The sequence below is a fragment of the Rhincodon typus genome, chromosome 32 (genome assembly GCF_021869965.1).
Source record: "Rhincodon typus isolate 14 chromosome 32, sRhiTyp1.1, whole genome shotgun sequence".
Classification (NCBI taxonomy): domain Eukaryota; kingdom Metazoa; phylum Chordata; class Chondrichthyes; order Orectolobiformes; family Rhincodontidae; genus Rhincodon; species Rhincodon typus.
Window position 1 is genome coordinate 18,958,302 of NC_063363.1, and position 21,560 is coordinate 18,979,861.

General features: G+C 40.3%; 1 protein-coding gene and 1 long non-coding RNA gene across 2 annotated transcripts in view; both read right to left on the minus strand.

Moving 5' to 3' along the window:
- LOC109921065 (junctional adhesion molecule C) overlaps nt 1-21,560 on the minus strand; it is a 59,947-nt gene that overhangs the window by 25,952 nt on the left and 12,435 nt on the right. The gene's annotated exons all lie outside the window — the stretch shown is intronic.
- Nucleotides 14,953-19,745, minus strand: LOC125486730. Its single transcript, XR_007265363.1, has 3 exons — nt 19,718-19,745; nt 17,588-17,677; nt 14,953-17,138 (listed from the first exon to the last, which is right to left on the minus strand). It is a non-coding gene; the product is annotated as an uncharacterized LOC125486730 (long non-coding RNA).

Consider the following 21,560-nt stretch of genomic DNA (forward strand, 5'->3'; position numbering starts at 1 on the left):
GTCCAGTACTTGTGTTATAGAACTGCACAACTCTTCTTATAAATAAATTTGAAATATATTACTTAAACTGAATAATACAATGAGAAAGTGTCACTATTTCTCAACTTCTGAGGAAGGGTCACTGGACCCGAAACGTTAACTCTTTTTCCTTCACAGATGTTGCCAGACCTGCTGAGCTTTTCCAGCAATTTTGTTTTTGTCACTATTTCTCACTGGTTCTCCACCAAAGTAAAAGTGTCATGCATTATAAACCTAAATCAATATATTTGCTAAGACAGTTCAGAAAAACAGTTCCTCTTGTGCTTTTCAACAGGAAAAAAATTGGAATTTGACATATAGAAGCCACTACTATTCCTTTAACATTTAAGGCAATTATTTTATATTTAAAAAAAATTAAGAATTTTACAAGCAGAAGCAACTTAATGGAAGTGAAACCTACTTTGGTTTAACTAACTTCTTGAAACACATTCCTGGTTTCAACAAAACATACAAATGCTAGAAGTGAAACAAGAGTAGCAAACATTGCAATATATCTGATAAAGATATCACAATAATAATTGTTTCTTTCAAATGGCAAGAACTAGCTTGCTGTGTATTTTGTTTTTTTTTACTTCTACCATTATATAGCACTTTTCATTATCATTCAGCTTTCGTTACATTTGAGGTGGATTCTATTGTTGTAATCATGTTCCCTGTAAACATACATTAGTTATTTATTTTGTTTCTGCAATTAGAAATACTTATATATTACTTATATCCTGGCATGAACCTGCAGAATATCTGAATAATTTGCTGTCCAAAAGTACAAAACTTAGTACATTAATGAAAGGACTGCAACAGAAAAAGAATGAATCCAATCCTAATGCAAATTGTCCAGATGCCATAAATCATGAGAACCAGTGTAAAAGACATAACCAGTTTTGATTTTGAGATGTCTTTTGAAATTTATTATCCCGATTTTCCTAGAGTTTCTGACATTTCACAAAGTCATGATAATCCTACAAACACAAAAGTGGTCTCAGTTGTGCCCAGGAGGACTTTGTTCCAATTCACAAGCAAGAACATTCCAAATGAAAGTTGCAAGATCTCAAAATAATGAATTATCAAAAATTCAATGCTGTAATTTATATTTAGATTAGTTGCGTCATGGAATTTTATAATATTTTCTCAAAACGGAGCCTGAAGAAATTCCCTGTGGGATTTCCAAATTTAAACGCTAGTCACAATTCAGATTCAATCAAGTTTTAAATATTATGTTAATCGCACTGGCCACCACCACATCCCCCTCACCCCAGATCAGGTTTTCATAAACAGGTTTTTACAAAATAATCTAATTTAATTCAACTCACTTCAATAAGTTGAGAAAAATGACAAATTTCATTAAAAATCTGAACATACAACTTAATAGTTAGTTGAAAAACATTAGAGTCTACATTCTTATAAAATTGGAGAGGCAGTAAATAGTGTTTCCTTCACAGTTAGAAATTGATTTTCTTCGATAATAGCATGGTACCAAACTTGTGACTACTACTGATATCCCAGAAGCAATATATGTTACTAAAGCAATAGAAATACTACTTTAGTAAAAAACTGAACATACTACTTGTATCACACTTTGGTTCAATTGACAAGTGATTCAGTAATTACTGCAATTCCGCCAAGAAGGAAAGTGCTAAATTTTCAAACTTGCAGGGTGTTACTGTGCCTATCTCTTATATTTTACTCAGCCAGAAAGAAGCCTATTTACCAAACAATAGGGAAGGAAAATTCCATCAAACTTTCATGTTAAAGTATCAACTGTGTCAGACAAGTTGAGTGCTGTGTTGCTATCAGCGTTGCCCTGGAATTGTGTTACCGAATGTCTCAAATTCTGTGTATTGACATTACAAGAAAACAATTTCCAGATTTCTGCATTTATATACTACCAGTTTGATATAGATGTACAGCTTGATATTGGGTTTACCACACAGGGACATGTATACAGGTTTTATAACAATGTATCAAAAATTAAGAATTCCAGTTTGGACCAAGTTTCAAACATTAACAGAGAGCAAGATGCTCCAGTCAAGAAATGAAATAGATGAACCTCTGCATACCTATTTTGAAATAATAGTGCCAGACTAAAAAATAATTCTGCTGTTTTATACTAATTCATTCAGCAGTGCCTCAGCATATTTGCTACCCTACGGTTCATCAAATTCAAGATTCTCAGCTGTTAAAACACATCCTAGTATTATAGCTTCAGCAGCCTATTAATTCAGTCTCAAACTGTGGTAATACGAAGTATTTAAACAGCTGAGGTTCTTGGAAACACTGACTTTAAAGCAATTGTTGCATTTTTCTCATTTTAAATGATGTCATGCTTAATGCCCTGCCAGAACCAAGTTGGGCGGGGGGGGCGGGGAAGGAAAATTTAAACATGGAAGATCAAATTAATTATGCCACACATCTCAACCAATCCAGCGACTTCTATACATGTATTTTAATAAAGCTAACTGTTTTGGGATGACAATGCTGTTCAACAGCATGGCTTGTAATGTAGCAATGCAAACTTTTTAAACAATTGATATTTCTCAAAATAAGATCTTCAGAGTCACACTTGGCCATGTACAGCTTAGAATTACAGTATGTCATGATGCAGACAGGAATTTTTTGTTCATAAAGCATCAATATTAATGCTGCAATACTTAAATATCTACATACAAGTCAATTAAACTGATGTTTAACAAAGTTCATAAAGGTACTTACTTCTTTCAAAATTACATCTTAGAACAGAAGAAATACAATTGTGCCAAATATATTTAACAGAGTCCTGAAATTTTCCAAGCCCATTACTACTAAAATATTGTTGGAAAAATGTACACAACAGCATAATGGATATCTAACATTAGTTCTTGAGAATCCACCAACTGCAATACAGACTACAATTACCATGATTTTGATAAGTCATTGGAAACTTGGTACGAAAGCAAAACACTACAGATGGTAGGAAATATGAAGAGAATGCTTGAAATATATAACCATATCATAAATATAAAATGTTAGCTTTTTTCTCTCCACAGATGTTGTCAGCCAGCCCTGCATTGTATTTCCAGCATTTTCATGAAGCAACTTTTTTGCCCTCTGCAATCAATAAGTTTGTATCTTAATTCTGAACAGGAACCAACGGACTTGAAACATCCCAGTAATTAACTTTTTTTCTAAGGGAGTTTCTAATTCCAAGACCTGACCTCCTGTAGCGTATGCTGCCATCACCAAGCTATAAATACCATCTCATTGCTCTGCTTTCCAAATACAGGTTCTCTACTTGATCACTGTATGGTTTTAAGTATTAGCAAACCTCATGAACACTTAGATCAATTCTAAACACAGTTCAATGTTACAATGCTATTGACCACACATTGTGGTTACACATGCCCTGGCACCCAGCTGTTAAACTTTTTGAGGAACAGATTACCAAAAGTGAACAACGATAATGACACAATTAGACAACTGGACAAACAACTGCCTTTCAACTACTAAGATTTAAGGATTGTGGGTAAAAAAGGAAAGTTGAAATCGGTTAGGTAGATTCAGTGTTGATAAAGGTACAGAACAATTGGACTAAAAGAAAAAGTTTGAAAGAAAGTTTAAAAAATTTAATTTTGTTTTTTAATATTTTAAACAGGTTTCATACCTAAAGGAACGAAGGCATCACATTTCTAAGAGTTAAGTTTGAACCGTAGCAGTGTTCCATTACACTTCTCACAACATTACAAGGTACTTAAGACATAGATGCTGGGTCTTAACCTTTTGAGAGCCAATTTTCTTCTTGTTTTGGGGGAGGGGATGAGGGGGGCAGGGGGAAATGGGGGCAATGGTGGTGGCGGAGGAAAGAGGTGAAGGAGATGCCCTGATCTTAGTTTGTGCCACATTTGCCACATGCACTGAACAAGATCACTCCCACGCAGATGGAGTGCCCGTAGTTATTAGGAAGATTAGAAGGTTGAGGGTGGGAGATTTGGTGCTGGTGGAAAGGAATACCTAGCATCTCTCTGGCTGTCATGTCACCCCTCCCTTTCAAACAGCCATGAAGGTAAACTTGACATACTGGTGAAGTAGGGCTAATTGGAAATATTTCTGAAGATTTGCACATCACATGAATCACATCATGGGTCTCATACTGGATTTAGTTCACAAAGATGGGGTAAGTGAGAATGTTCCTTCTTGGCTTTGTACCAGAAGCTGTTAAGAAATTCAAAGAAGCAAGAGGTATTTCAGAGAGTAGGTGATGTACAAACTGGAGCAGGAATTGGGAAAACCTTCTGCCCCATCCCATTCCCAGGCTTCACGCTTGTTTTAGGAACCCCCATTTCAGTTGTGTTTACCCCCAAAACCTTGAGCAATCTACAATTTCAAGCCATCCTGCTGAGGCTTTAAGGTCAATTCTTATCAGCACCTCCCTACATAGCAGTTTCCTGCTTCTGTATAATGGAAAGCTCTTCACCCAGTACCCATCAAGACAAAGAGAGCCCCTCTATCCCTGTGCAGAGGTGTGGAAACATTCACTCACCGCAATAGACAAGTATCTCCTCTGTTTACCCGGCTTCCTCAAGAACTTTCATTTCACAAAAACCATATTACATTGTTAACTCAAGCACAGTTACATGTTCAACATTTGAGCATACAAATTGACTTGGTATGTGGAAGGCTATCCACGGTTTCTCGTAGCAGTTTATATCTACTATAATACAAGCTAAGGATTCTGAGTAATCCAAGATGGAAGGCAAAGAAAAAAGAATTGTTTGTAAGAGTTGCTCCTTTTGAGAGGTATTCTTGGTGTTGGAGCTGAGATCCTTGAGGTCTAGGTGCAGTAATCACTGTTTTATAAGCTGTTGCATTGTTTTGGAACTCTTGGGGAAAAATATGATTAAACCAATGGCACTTTTAAAAAAGGAGGAAGACAGACAAAGACAATGACCACATGGGACGTGATTCAAACGAGGAAAGAAACCTACACTGCTGTCTGACTCCGCAGTGAATCTGCACAGCCACTGCCTCTGCTGTTTGATTTTCAAATATCTCTGGACGTGAAAGTTTGTCTAAGAAAAATTAATTAATAGTGAAATTTTGCAGCAGACCTTGGAGAAATGCGTGGGAGAGCTCACAGCAGGGGAGCAGTTAAGTGGCTTTTTAAAGTGTAACCTTACTGTTTATTTGTAAAGCTACAATAGAGAGTAGAGTGGGGTTTTTTTGTTATATGTTTTAGAGATCTTTCGTTTGATTAAAGTTTAAAAATATAAAGAATAGGTAATAAGATACCCCAGAGCAGTGTTTTCTTTTTTTTAAAAAAGAGCAGTAAGACTGCTATTTTCTGGTCTGTAGATTGTTAAGGTGCAAAAATGTCCTTTATTAGAGTGATGTGCTCTTCCTGTGATATTAGGATTTCCATGGTACTGCTAATTATGTCTGCAGGAAGTGTGTTTAATTGCGAGTCCTATTCGTTGGAGCAGCAGTTAGAGGCAATAAGGAATTTAGGAGATGTGACGGATGGCAGTTGTCGGAAGGAAGAAAAACCGCAGATACAGGCAGGTAGACGGGTTACCTCCAAGAATGATAGGAATGGTAGGCACGTCATGCGGGAGTCTCCTGTGGCTAACCCCATCTCAAACAAACATGTTATTTTGGAAAATGTAAGCAGTGATGGACTCTCAGGGGAATGTAGCACGGACAGCCAGGTTTTTGGTGCTGAGTCTAGCTCTAATGTAACAAGGGGTACGTCAGGTTCCAGGCAACCTATTGCGATCTAGTCAGAGGCACAGATGTTTCTGCGGCCGACAGCAAGAAATCATAATGGTGTGTTGCCTCCCTGTTGCCAGGATCAAGGATATCTCGGAGAGGATGCAGAAGATTCTCAAAGGGAAGAGGGACCAGCAAGAGGTTGTTGTACACATTGGAACTAATGTTATAGGAAGAGAAAAGGATGGAGATTCTGAGGAGACAATATAGGAAGCTAAGCAGGAATTTAAAAAGGAGGTCCTTGAGGGTAGTAAAATCTGAATTATGCCCGGTACCACAAGCTCGTGAAAGTAGTAATAGCAGGATAGAGCCAATGAATGCATGGCTGAGGAACTGGTGCAGGGAAGGAGGATTCAATTTTTGGATCACTGGAATCTCTTCTGGGGTAAAAGCAACCTGTACAAGAAGGATGTATTGCACCTGAATTGGAAGGGGACTAATATACTGGCAGGGAGATTTGCTACAGTTGCTTGGAAGGATTTAAACTGGTAAGGTGGGGAGGGAGCAAGGGAGATAGTAAGGAAAGTGCTCAGTCTGAGATTGGTACAGTTGGGAAAAGAAGCAAGTTGAACAGTAAGGGCAGGCAGGAACAAAGCAGAGAACAAGGTAGGACTGATAAACTAAAATGCATTTATTTCAACACAAGAGGCATAACAGGTAAGGCAAATGAACTCAGGGCATGGTTGGAAACACGAGACCAGGATATCATAGCAGATACAGAGACATGGCTCAGGGATGGACGGGACTGGCAGCTTAAATGTTCCAGGGTATAGATGTTGTACGAAGGATACAGGGGGCAAGAGATGAGGGGGATTGGCATTTTTGATTAGGAATAACATTACGGCTGTACTCAGGGAGGATATTCCTGGGAATACATCCAGGGAAGTTATTGGGTGGAACTGTGAAATAAGAAAGGGATGATCACCTTATTGGGATCGTACTACAGACCCCCCCAGTAGTCAGCAGGAAGTTGAGAAACAAATTTGTAAGGAGATCTCAGTTATCTGTAAGAATAATCAGGTGGTTATGGTAGGGGATGTCAACCTTCCAAACATAGCCTGGAACTGCCATAGTGTTAAGGGCTTGTATTGTGTGGAACTTGTTATGTCTGTACAAAAAAATTTTCTGATTCTGTAGTCGGTATATCTACATACTGAAGGAGCAAAACTTGACCTACTCTTGAGAAATGAGGCAGGGCCGGTGACTAAGGGGTAAATGGGGGGGGGGGGGCACTTTGGAGCCAGTGACCATAATTCTACTGGTTTTAAAATAGTGATGGAAAAGGATAGACCGGGTCGAAAAGTTCAAGTTGTAACTTAGAGGAAGGCCAATTTTCACGGTATTAGGCAAGGAGCTTCAAAAGTTGATTGGGGGCAGATGTTTGCAGGTAAAAGGGACGGCTGAAAACTGGGAAGCCTTCAAGAATGAAATAACCAGAGTCCAGAGACAGTACGTTACTGTTAGGGTGAGGGCAAGGCTGATAGGTGTAGGGAATGCTGGACGACTACAGAAAGAGGTTTTGGTCAAGAAAAAGAAAGAAGCATATGTTAGGTACAGACGGCAGAGATCAAGTGAATCCTTAGAACACCATAAAGGCAGTAGGAATATACTTAAGAGGGAAATCAGGACAGAAAGGGGACATGAGATAGCTTAGGCAAACAGGGTTAAGAAGAATCCAAAAGGTATTTTATAAATACATTGAGGACAAAAGGGTAACTAGGGAGAGAATAGGGCCCTGAAAGATCAGCAAGGCCACCTACGTGTGGAGCCGCAAGAGACGGGGGAAGATACTAAAAGAGTAGTTTGCATCAGTGTTTACAGTGGAGAAGGATATGGAAGATGTAGAACGTGGGGAACTAAATAGTGACATCTTGAAAAATGTTATATTACAGAGGAGGTGGTGTTGAATGGCTTAAAACACATAAAAGTGGATAAATCCCTAGGACCTGATCAGCTGTACCGTAGAACTCTGTGGGAAGCTAGAGAAGGGATTACTGGGCCCTTCCTGAGATATTTGTATCGTTGGTAGTCACAGGTGAGGTGCTGGAAGACCGGAGGTTGGCTAACGTGGTGTCACTAATTAAGAAAGGTGGCAAGGAAAAAAAACAGGGAACTATTGACCAGTGAGCCTGAAATCAGTGGTGGATAAGTTGTAGGAGGGGATTCAGAGGGACAGGATTTACAAGTACATGGAAAGGAAGGACTGATCAAGGATAGTTGACATGGCTTTGTGCATGGGAAATAACGTCTCAAAACTCCGTCAAGTTCGTTTGAAGAAGTAACAAAGAGTATCGATGAGAGCTGAGCAGCGTACGTGATCTATGTCAACTCCAGTAAGGCATTCAACAAGGGTCCTCATGCTGGATTAGTTAGCAAGGATAGATCACAGAATACAGGGAGAACTAGCCTTTGGATACAGAACTGGCTTGTAGGTAGAAGGCAGAGGATGGTTTTTCAGACTGGAGGCTGGTGACCAGTGGTGTGCCACAAGGATCAGAGCTGGGTCCATTGCTTTTTGTCATTTATATAAACGATTTGGATGTGAACATAGGAGGTAATGTTAGTTTGCAGATGACACCAAAATTGGAGGTGCAGTGGACAGTGAACGTTACCTCAGAGTACAACAGGATCTTGATCAGATGGATCAATGGGCCAAGGAGTGTCACATGGAATTTAATTTAGATAAATGTGAAGTGCTGCATTTTGGAAAGGCAAATGGGACAGGACTTAGAGATAGTAGGAACTGCAGATGCTGGAGAATCTGAGATAACAAGGTGTAGAACTGGATGAACACAGCAGGCCAAGCAGCATCAGAGGAGCAGGAAAGCTGATGTTTCGGGCCTAGACCCTTCTTCAGAAATGGGGGAGGGGAGGGGAAGAGGGTTCTGAAATAAATAGGGAGAGAGGGGGAGGCGGATAGAAGATGGATAGAGGAGAAGATAGGTGGAGAGGAGACAGACAGGTCAAAGAGGCGGGGATGGAGCCAGTAAAAGGTGGGGAGTTAGGGAGGGGATAGGTCAGTCCAGGGAGGACGGATAGGTCAAGGGGGCAGGATGAGGCTAGTAGGTAGATGGGGGTGGGGCTTGAGGTGGGAGGAAGGATAGGTTAGGGAGGCGGGGTCAAGCTGGGCTGGTTTTAGGATACGGTAGGGGGAGGGGAGATTTTGAAGCTTGTGAAGTCCACATTGATACCATTGGGCTGCAGGGTTCCCAAGCGGAATATCAGGTGCTGATCCTGAAACCCTCGGGTGGCATCGTTGTAGCACTGCAGAAGGCCCGGGATGGACATGTCGTCTGAGGAATGGGAGAGGGAGTTGAAATGGTTCGCGACTGGGAGGTGCAGTTGTTTATTGCGAACCGAGCGTAGGTTCCGAGTGTAGAGGGGAGCTTCCCCCCCTCGACCGTGTCTCCCGCATTTCCCGTAACTCATCCCTCACACCCCCTCCCCACAATAACAATGAAAACAGAATCCCCCTCGTCCTCACATACCACCGCACCAACCTCCGGATCCAACGCATCATGCTCCGACATTCCCGCCATCTGCAATCCGACCCCACCAAAATCATTTTTCCTTCCCCACCCTTATCTGCTTTCCGGAGGGACCACTCTCTCCGGGACTCCCTTGTCCACTCCACACTCCCCTCCAGCCCCACCACACCCGGCACTTTTCCCTGCAACTGCAGGAAGTGCTACACCTGCCCCCTCACCTCCATCCCAGGCCCCAAGAAGACTTTCCACATCAAGCAGATATTCACCTGCACATCTGCTAATATGGTATACTGCATCCGCTGTACCTGGTGTGGCCTCCTCTACATCGGGGAAACCAAGCGGAGGCTTTGGGACTGCTTTGCCGAACACCTACGCTTGGTTCACACTAAACAACTGCACCTCCCAGTCGCGAACCATTTCAACTCCCCCTCCCATTCCTCAGATGACATGTCCATCCTGGGTCTCCTGCAGTGCCACAATGATGCCACCCAAATGTTTCAGGAACAGCACCTCATATTCCGCTTGGGAACACTGCAGCCCAATGGTATCAATGTGGACTTCACAAGCTTCAAAATCTTCCCTCCCCCTACCGCATCCCGAAACCAGCCCAGCTTGTCCCCGCCTCCTTAACCTGTCCTTCCTCCCACCTACTAGCCTCATCCCGCCCCCTTGACCTGACCATCCTCACTGGACTGACCTATCCCCTCCCTAACTCCCCACCTACACTCACCTTTACTGGCTCCATCCCCGCCTCTTTGGCCTGTCTGTCTCCTCTCCACCTATCTTCTCCTCTATCCATCTTCTATCCACCTCCCCCTCTCTCCCTATTTATTTCAGAACCCCCTTCCTCTTCCCCCATTTCTGAAGGGTCTAGGCCCGAAACGTCAGCCTTCCTGCTCCTCTGATGCTGCTCGGCCTGCTGTGTTCATCCAGCTCTACACCTTGTTATCCGAGACAGGACTTATACACAATGGTAAGGCCCTGGGGAGTGCTGCTGAACAAACAGCAGTTTGGAGGTTGGAGTGCAGGTTCAAAGTTCCTTGGAAGTGGAGTCACAAGTAGATAGGATACTGAAGAACGCATTTGGTACGCTAGCTTTTATTGTCAGTTAGGGAGTTAAGGAGGAGTTGGGAGGTTTGCGGCTGTACAGGGCATTGGTTGTGCCACTTTTGGAATACTGCATGCAATTTTGATTTCCCAGTTGTAGGAAGGACGTTGTGAAACTTGGAAGGGTTCAGAAAAGATTTAAGCATGTTGCCAGCGTTGGAAGGTTAGAGCTAAAGGGAGAGGTTGAAAAGACTGGGGTTATTTTCCCTGGAGCATCGGAGACTGAGGGTGACCTATACAAAACCATGAGGGGCATGGATAGGATAAATAGACAAGGTCTTTTCCCTGGGGCGTGGAGAGCCCAAGACTAGAGGGCATAGGTTTAAAGTGAGAAGAGAAAGATTTAAAAGGGACCTAAGGGCAACTTTGTCACGCAGAGGGTGGTGTGTGTATGGAATGAGCTGCCAGAGGAAGTGGTGGAGGTGGGTACAATTACAACATTTAAGAGGCAGCTGGATGGGTAAACGAATAGGAAGTTTGAGGGATATGGGCCAAATGCTGGCAAATGGGACTAGATTTATTTAGGATATCTGGTCGACATGGACGAGTTGAACCGAAGGGTTTGTTTCCGTAACGTACATCTCGGACTCTATTTGGCATCGTCAGCATTTTAGGAGCTGTTTGTATAGTTTTAATAGAGCATACCAATTTAAAACAATTATTGAAGCTACTATGTCAATGAAAAAAACTAAATGTCATCATCGCTTTGTTTTTGTTTCACGAGTTTGTGGATTAAAGGGATGTAACTGATGAAGGGTCTAGGCCTGAAACGTCAGCCTCTCTGCTCCTATGATGCTGCTTGGCCTGCTGTGTTCATCCAGCCCTGCACCTTGTTGTCTCGGATTCTCCAGCATCTGCAGTTCCTACTATCTGTAACTTTTACAAAGATTGCTTTCCCCATCAATACATAAAAAAGACACAGGAGTGCAGAACTAACGTTAAAAGCAAAATCTGCATGAACTCACGCTTTGGGATAATTATACAGCAATACCTAAGAAATTGAATGCTTAAGGGGGTGGGAGTGATAGGAAAGCAAATCAAAATTTCAGCACGTTGGCACAAAACGTCAAGAAAAATGTGATTTTGGTTTTGTGAGCCATGTCGCTAAAATGTTTAGTGAATAATGGTTTTACCATCAAGTACATTTTACAGATATTAATTTAAGTGATTTTAAAAAAACTAACAGTTATTTTCATGTGGATGGACAGCTACTAGCACTTTGCTAGAAAACTGATAATAGGCAGGTCAACTGAGGGACAAACTACAGTTCTTACTCTTCAACCAGCCTGCTGTCTGCAATTCTCAAACAGGTAAAAAGCGTTAAAGGCAAATATCACCAGCTGGGTTTCTTGAAGAAATTTCTTTATGTTAGCTTATCCTTGCAGTCAAATTTGTTACTGATATTGATGATATCTTTCTTCTGTAGCGAATATTGATAATTTAACACCACAATGTGGTTATAAAATCAATGATTCTATGAACTTAACAACGTCAGCAACAGAAGAGGCCCTTCAACACTGAACTGAATTAGCTTTATTCTCTCATGTACTCAAAAGTCAAAAGCTTACAAGTCATCACCTATGGCACCATCTTAGGTACAGACTCGAGTACAAATTCTTAGAAAGTATTTCTTTATTTTTCTATTTTAAAGTGTCCAGCATTACAGACCTTAAAGTATAAAATCACAGTATTAAATTAGAAAAGAAAGAAACAAACAAACAAAGTTCAGAGGAACAGCCCTTCCACAATACTTTAATTTCTTTTTTTTTAAATTATAAAGAGAGAGAGATAAGTCAATTTTACAGCTCTGGGCTCCGCTTAGAAGTGACAATTACAATTTTTGTAATCTTTCCCATTGTTATGAAATATAGCATAAACCCACCTTTTCACCAATTCTAGTACTTCCTGTGTACCGAAAGCGAATGGAAGGTGGTCTGAGAATTTTTGGCCTGAACTGTTTTATGATCTCACAGAACTGATACATCTTCTCCATAACAAATTTAAAATTGGGATTTTCTGCAGACCAGAATTTGCCTTATGGCTGCACATAATCAAGAGAATCTAATTCTTGCAGTCGACCTGCCACATCCTGTGGGAATAGTTAATCACCCTGCCCCTCTATGTCCGCTACTGCTGGGATGCCCACACACTGCTATGGTCTGTGTTAAATGTTATCCGTTGTTGTTGCAGTTAAGACAGTCTCTTCTGGCACTCTCAACCCTCGATACAGTTGGGTCAAGATCCATTGGTGAGGTTCTTTTAATAAAGTCAGCTATGGCCGGTTTCTTCACACACTTGTTACTGTGAGCTTCTCTCACAGTCCAGTAAAGACCTCCAACGTATTAAATGTTTTGTTCACCAGTAGCTGATTGATTTTTGTCTTGTTGCTTGCCATGCACTTTGCTGTAGGCCTCTCCTGTGCCTTTGCAACGTTTTCCCCTTTGGAGGCCCACGTACACACTGAACTCCAAACTTATTGTTTTATGCTTCCCGTTATCACTGAGCATATCTTCAGCTATTTCTCCGACCTAATAGATCAGATGACTACATTGGCCTCATGGTTTACCCTTAACACCATATGGTCACCAGGTTTCACTTTGGACTCTTAGTGCACTTGCCTCCAGTTCTGTAGGTCAGGTCACTGCTGCTACTTTGCAATAAGGTCTACACTGTTGGGAGTAAACATTAACAGACTTTACTGAGGATAATTATTTACAGGGCACGACAAGACAGTACATCCTGATGAGACAATATACACAGGCCTAAGTGTCTCATGATCTGACTTCACTATGATGTTACTCTCTTCAAACATGCTCAGTAACTACTCTTCTAGTAATGGCATGATTAAACCTTACTCCACATGAACTTTCTCCAGTGCGCACATCTTCCTTGTTTCCTGGTTATAGTCAACATTCAAGAACAAATCAATATTCAATATCCAAGAATATCCTGACTGGGAAAAGCATGATTGAAAGCTGTTCTTTTATTATTACAAAATCCTGAAAAAGGTGCTGGAAGACCAGTTGAACCAACCTTTGTAGAGTAATCAAGTTGAGGAGACTTCCAAAAATGCACATAATTGCACCATTAGCTAAAAAAAAAATCCAGCAAGTATTTCATGAGCTCTTGAAATTAACACTATGTTCAGGTATGCAAGGTTAAGGGAACAATTTGGCTTCAGTTTAGACTTGGAAGGCAGTAGTAATTTCAAATCACTTTTTCCATCTTAATGCTCTATACGTTGCTGATACTGGTTCATCAAAGCGGTTTTCTGCGCATGTATTTCGGTCCACATCTTAGTGCTTTATATGGCCAAGAAAACATCAAAGAAATAGATGCTGCATCATTCGATTTAGGCCCCATTGGCTCTTAAATGACCAGTACAGGGTTGTGTAACCTTTGACAAAGTTTCTATGGGTGACGAAGGTTGGGCTGTTTCGGATGCACCTATGAAAACTACCTAGAATTTTAGAAGCTTTAAAGACACTGCATTTTATGTTCAAAGTACTTGTATGGTACTAGAAATGCAGAATAAGCAACTGATTGCATCAGGACAAAGAGATAAACCTTTGATCCTTTAAAGCATCACAATAGTAGGGCGACTATGAAAATAAGCCAGCCTCACTATGTTGTAGTTGTGATGATTGGAGAAATTACTAATCAAGGGAAGAGCGTGAGAATCAAGCATTAATCCTATAATCCGTTCAGAACAAAAAAAAGAATCAGGCAGAGGAATAAAATCAGCAACCCAAAGTTATAGTGAACTAAGACAGAAACATTATGTAGAGAAAGTCATGTCCATTCAATCTGCTGACTTCAGCCTACCACAATGCTAAATCAGCCTACCACACAATGCTGAATCAGCATAACAGAAACCGTAACAAAACAAATTATTCAACATTGTTGGAAAGGCTGCTTGATGCCAAAACTTATCATCTTACATTCATCAGGAAAAAAAGCATGTGAAATCTCAAACAAACAAACAAACAAACTCAACAAATACATACTACAGGAGAAAAGTGTGGTGACTAGTTGGCAAGACAACTCTGATCAGCCGAGATGCTGCCATGGAAAAGCAACAGGAAACTATCAGGCTCCCAAAGTTCCTGGATAATTCAAAACAGGCACAAGGATTGGAGGGTCAGTCAGCTCAACCGGTTGCATAGCTGGTTTGTGATGCAGAGTAATGCCAACAGTGTGGGTTCAATTCCAGAACCAGCTGAGGTCATCTGGAAGGACCCTTCTTTTCAACGTCGCCCCTTGTCTAAGGCTGGTGAGCCTCCGGTTAAACCACTTGCTCTCTCTGAAGACAGAGCAGCCCTATGGCATGGTAGTACTACGGTGACTTGACCTTTACTGCTCGAATCAAAGTCAATTGTTCGGACATGTGGCCTGTGAACCTAGTATCGCATTGGCACCAAGTCAAATTCTAACATCGGACTCCACAATTATTTAAAAACAATACCTTTTCTAAAATATCTCAAGGCTTAATAAATCATTTGAGAACAAAGACTGAATACGTTACGATAAAACGTTAGTTTAATTACAAATAATTATTGAAGACAAAAGTTTTGTTCCGAATTCATTATTGATCACAAGATTGAAGATTAATTGGTACTTCCAATCAATATTTTTTACAATGTACCTTGTTCACAATGACCCGTTCTGATCTACAAATCCAATAACCCAACAAGTGATAGAATTCACAATTTAATCTTCCATTTCACTGTCTCACAACATTTAAAATACAATGAGAAAGTTATTCATGGCTATCATTAACATGAAAGCTGCTTTTGACAAAGTATGGCATGAAGTAACTTTGGCAAAACTGAAATCACTGGAATTCAGGAGAAGGTTTTCCCATTGACTCGGGTCATAGTGAAGCTCTGCAGACTTGCCACATACAGTCACAGATAGTGGTGGTCAATTAAGAAACTCACTGGAGAAAGAGGATCAACCAAAATGCCCATTCTTAAAAGATGGCAGAGCCCAGCTTATCAGTACAAAAGATAAAAAGGTTAAAAAATTCCAGCAATCTTCAACTAGAAGTGCTAAGTGGATGATCCATTTCTGCCGAGAGGTCTCCAGCATCACAGATGCAAGTCTTCAACCAATTTGATTCATTCTGCATGATATTAAGTATAAGCTGGAGGCACTGGATATGGGCACTAATGACATTCTAGCAGCATTTCTGAAGACATTCTCCAGAATGTTCTGCACCGCTAACCCAGCTCTTCCTTTACAACTGCAACCCTAGCATCTACCCAACAATATGAAAAATTGCCTAAGTTTGTGAACAATAAAAAGGATAAAGCCAACTCAGTGAATTACTACCTCTTCAGTCTACTCTTGATCAGTGAAGTGATGAACGATGTTATCAACAGTGTTATAAGCATTATTGTTGACAATAACCTTCTTACTGATGCTCAGTTCGGGTTCCATCAGGATCCACACAGCTCCTGACCTCAGTAAAACTTTAATTCAAACATAGACAAAAAAAAAGCAGAATCCTAGAGGGGAGGTGAGGGGACCAAAAGCCTTTGGCACTGGATTACATTTGACTGAGTGCAGCAAAGAGCCCTAACAAAACTGGAGTCAATCGGAATTGGGGGGAAACTCCAATTGTTGGAGTTACACCTGTTATGAATCAGATGGTTGTAGTTGTTACAAGACAGTCATCCAAGTTCCAAGTTAGCTCTGCAAGCATCCCTCAAGGTGGTGTCATCATCATAACCATCTTCTGATGCTTCAGCCATGAACTCCCCTCCATCTTAAGGTCAGAAGTAGGGATGTTTGCTGATTACTGCACAACATTCAGTACCATTCCCAACGCCCAGATAATTAATCGGCCCATGCCCAAACGAGGAAGACCTTTACAACATTCAGATTTAGGCTGACAAGTAGCAAATAACATTCACACTACACAAGTGTCAGACAATGAACTTCTCCAACCAGTCCCTCAACATTAAATGGCATTAACACGACTAAATCCTTCACTAACATCATGAGGGTTACTACAGAAACTGAAATAGCTGTATAAATATACTATGGCTACAAGAGCCAGTTAGAAGATAGGAATCTGCCTGTATGGAGTCAAAAGCATCCAAGACAAAACAACCTGCCTAACCATCTCCATCATCAAAGCAAAGTGGTAGCAATGTATACCACCTAAACTATATACTGTAGCTACTTTCCAAAGGCCTCTTCAACAGCATCATCCAAACCCATGACCTTTACCATCTAAAAAGATGCTGGCAGTAGCATCTTCCCAGCCACAAACAAATCTGACTTGGAACAATATCACTTTGCCTTTGCAGTTGTTGGATCAAAAACATGGAACTCGTTCTGACAGCACTGTGGGTGAGTCTACATTATATGGACTGCAGGAGTTCAAGAAAACTGCTCACCATCTTTCTCAAATTTGAGAAGAGCAACAAATTCTGCTATTGCCAGTGATGCTCAAACTCCAGGGAATAAAATAATACAGCTAAAAAGGGATTCACAATTTGTTCTAGGTTTGCAGGGTAACAGCATCAAAATTTACACTCCAGAAATGAGATCAAAAGTAAATAACATTAACATGCATTCATAAATTACTTGAAGTTTCTAATTTTGCAGTGAAGGAATGCCGTTCCTTGCTGACATTGAAGAAAGATACCCTCGGAGATTCAGCAGGTTTGTGAGCATCAATTGCCACTATTCTGATAGGACTTTGAAATTCACACCAACTGTGGCATCTAGCAACAGAACAAATCTGAAAGCAGGCTGATCAGCCAATTTTAAAAAAAAAGAGAAAAGCAACAAATGAAAAACAGTTTTATAATTCATATTTTTACCATTTCAAATAAAATGCAATAAAGATTGTACCATGCATATGGTTTTAAAAGGGCGAAGTTGGAATACAGAGCTTTTAAAGAACACATAACTTTTTGATTTTTATTTTACAAACATCTAATTCTTTGACTCCACAGATGCTGCCTAACCCAAAACATTTCCAGTATTTTTGGTCGATATTTCTAGCTTATAGAACCTGGTTTGTGGACTATTCATAAATAAAGTACTGATATTTAGCATTTAAAATTCTCAAACACATGGTTCCCATACTGAAAACACACAAATTATTAGGCGTTGCTCTCTGGATTAAACAAAGGTTTAGTTGAGCTGACATCTTTTGACAAAATTGTATGAATCTTCAATATGAATTTGCAACATACATTCTGCATGAATAATCAGTTTCCATTTAGGAAAGTAGAGGCTCTTCGAATCTCAGATTTCTTTGAGGTAAATGATATCTTTTAGTTGAGCTGTGAATTAAAATAATCATAGAATTATTGATATCCTAAACCACAAACCATAGAACATAGAACTGTACAGCCCAGGAACAAGCCTTTTGGCCCACAATGTTGTGCTGAACATGACGCCAAATGAAACTAATCCCTTCTGCCTGCCACTGGTTTGTGATCGCTCCATTCCTCGCATACTCATGCGTTTAACTCAAAGTCCTTTAAATGCCCTGACTGTATCTGTCTCCGGGAGCATGTTCCAGGCTCCTATCACTGTAAAAAACTTGCCCCTCACATCTCTTTTGAACTTTCCCCCTCTAACCTTAAATGCATGCCCCCTAGTATTAGACATTTCAAATCTGGGAAAAGAGATTCTGACCATCAACCCTATCTACGCATCTCAATTTTAGACTTCTACCATGTCTCCCCTCAGCCTGCGTCGCTCAAGAGAAAACAACCCAAGTTTTTCTAGCCTTTGCTTATAGCTCATACCCTCTAACCTAGACGGCATCCTGATAAACCTCTTCCGCACCCTCTCCAAAGCCTCCACATTCTTCCGGTAATGTGGCAACCAGAAGTGAATGCAATACTCTAAATGTGGCCTAACCAAAGTATAATAAAGCTGCAACATGACATCCTGACTCTTGTACTTATACTCAATTCCCCGACCAATAAAAGGTAAGCTTGCCATATGCTGCCTTTACCAACCTAGCTACTTGCGTGGCTACTTTCAGAGCACTATGGACTTTAACCCCAAGATCCTCTGTACATCAACGCTGTTCAGAGTCCTGCCATTAACTCTATACTTTTCCTTAACATTTGACCTCCCAAAGTGTAGCACCACTCACTGACAAAGATTAAACCCCATCTGCCATTTCTCCGTCCATATCTGCAACCATCTGAATCTCTGTACCATTTGACAAATTTCTACACTATGCACAACTTCACTGATCTTTGTATTGTCTGAAAACTTAACCCACCCATCTATATTTTCATTCAAGTCATTTGTATATAATCACAAAACAGCAAAGGTCTCAGTACGGATCCCTGCAAAACACTACTCGTCATGGATCTCCAGCCTGAAAAACACCCTTCCACCAAAACCCACTGTCTTCTATGGACAGGCACATTCAACCAAGTCACGTAGATCCCATGCATCTTAATCTTCTGGATGAGCCTACCATGAGGGATCTTGTCGAAAAGCCTTACTAGAATCCATGTAAACAACATCCACTGCTCTACCCTCATCGATCACATTCGTCACCTCCCTGAAAAATTCAATCAAGTTAGTAAAACATGACCTGACCAGGCCTGGACAAAGCCATGCCAACTGTCCCTAATTAGGCCATGTTTTTCCAAATGTGCATAAATCCTAAGAACTCTCTCCAATAGCTTCCCAACCACTGGTGTGAGACTCACTGTCTGTAGTTTCCTGGATTATCCCTATTTCCCTTCTTGAACAGAGGAATGACATTAGTTACTTGTCAAACCTATGGGACCTCTCCAGTGGCTAGCGAGGATACAAAGATCTTGGTCAAGGCCCCAGCAATCTCCTGTCTCACCATTCTCATTAACCTGAGGTAGATACCATTGGGTCCTGGGTACTTATCCACCTTAATGCTCTTCAAGAGATCCAACACCACTTTTCCTGATCTCAAAATGCCCTAGCATATTAGCATGCTCCACACACAAATCTCACTATCCTCCATATCCTTTTCCTGGGTGAATACCGATACAAAGTACTCATTTTAGGATCTCAGCCACATTCTCTGCCTCCAAGCACAATTTCCCTCCTTTATCTTTGAGTGGTCCTACCTTCTCCCTAGTTATCCTCTTGTTTTTAATGCATTTGTAGAATACCTTGGGATTCTCTTTAATCTTACTTGCCAAGGTCATTTTATGGCCCCTCCTGCTCTCCTAATTCTCTACTAGAGTTCTTTCCTGCTTCCCTTATATTCCTCACTGGCCCTGACCAATTTTCGCTTCCTAAACCGTACATATGCTTCTTTTTCCCTTTTGACTAAATTCACAACCTCCCTCGTTAACCAAAGGTCCCCTTACCTTGCCATGCTTATCCTTCCTCTTTACTGGAACATGCTGGTCATGAACTCTCTCCAGCAAGCCTTTAAACAGTTCCCACGTCACATGCAATTTTGGCAGCAAAACTGTTTACATGAAAACCACTATTCTAATTCAAATTCAATGGCTTTTTCGCTGTTATGGTCCCAGCTTATATAATTACCAGGCAAATCAGATTCCAGACTGAAATCTGACTTGAAAAATATTTTTTGGTTTGGTTTCAACAAGGTAATCCTTCACTAAAATACAGGCAGGATTCGGTTTTAACAATAAAACAAATTTATTATGCAAAAGCAAGCATGATAAAACAAACTGGAATATTTACATATAATACAAAGATTTTGAAACACGGTGGAAATATAATCCCATTAATTCAAACAACACTCCTCTAAAGATCCCAAAATCATTTTTCTACAGTACTCATGCCAGAGAGAGAGTCCCTTTCTCTATAACCTTTATCTTCTTAATTTAGCTAACTTCAACTCTCAGTCTGGAGAAACCAACAGCCTCTTCCCTGGAGCCTTCATATAGCCAAATTTAAATCTCAGAATCCCTACAGTGTGGAAACAGGCCCTTTGGCCCAACAAGTCCACACTGACCTTCAGAGCATCTCACCTTACCCACCTTTCAACTCTTTCAAAAAAAAAATCCCTTCGGGTTTTTATCCAAAACTTCTGGTCTGGAACTATTACTAAACTCCTTACTGTGGTAATCTATATTTAAAACAAATTTAATTTGCCTTGCCCTCTTCTCAGGAAGAACTGTTTTACAGATCCATTATTAGCTAAGAACTCAGAGGACTTCCCCAAACTGGCATAAATATTTCTCATCAAGTTATGGGAGCTCCCCCAAGTTTAATAAACAACTCCAAAATTGTCCTTAAGAAAGCCTGATGTACTACACTGTATACTTTGTTCCTTCATAAGCTCTCCCAAAACCTCATTAACTCTTGGAGGCACTCTCTTACACAGTGAAAAAAGAAGCCAGAATGGCTACAGAAATAACTAATAGAACTAAAATAACTAATAACTAATAACAGAAATAATTAATCCCCTTCCAATACACAAGCACCTTATGATAGCTTAAAACAAAAAATCCAATTTCAAAACTAAACATTAAAATATAAACAAATCACACAACTTACATCACAAAACGGCAAACTTCAAGATTAGAAAAGTCACACTTGTATAAACCACGTCAATCTTTACATCTAGGATGGAAGCAAAAATTTTAAGCAAACACTGAAAGCAGGATTTGTAAAAATGATGGTTACTAATTACTTATTTAAAATTTAAATAAGATTTCCAATGTACTTAAAAGTGAATTGCAAATACTGGTTGTTGCATTTATCTAGTGCATAGTTAAATGTTTATTTGATACCAAACTTTTCATGATAAAACATTCAAACTTATTTTTGGTGTCTCTGGAGACTAACTCGATGCCCTCAGCTTGTATTTTTGTTGCTATTTTCAGGTTTAGACTGTGGAAACCAAGTTCTTAAAAAAGGTTCTTAAACGAGTCTTTGTAGACATCCTGGTGAAAGCTGAAGCTCACATTACAGGCAAGTGCCTTCATAATACTAAAAAGAGCTTAAGTCTCATATTGGTAAACGTTAGAAGTTTACCATAAACAACTAACACTATTTTCAAGCACCACTATAACTTAAACAATTCATTTAAGAAATTCATGAAAAAAGTGAGAACTAGAAAGCTTACAACTACTTTTAGATCTGACTTATCTAAATGAAATTCCACCCTCCCAAAAAAAAATCGTCATTGTATGTGCATGTCAGATTACTACGCTGTATGAACAACTGCTCATGAAG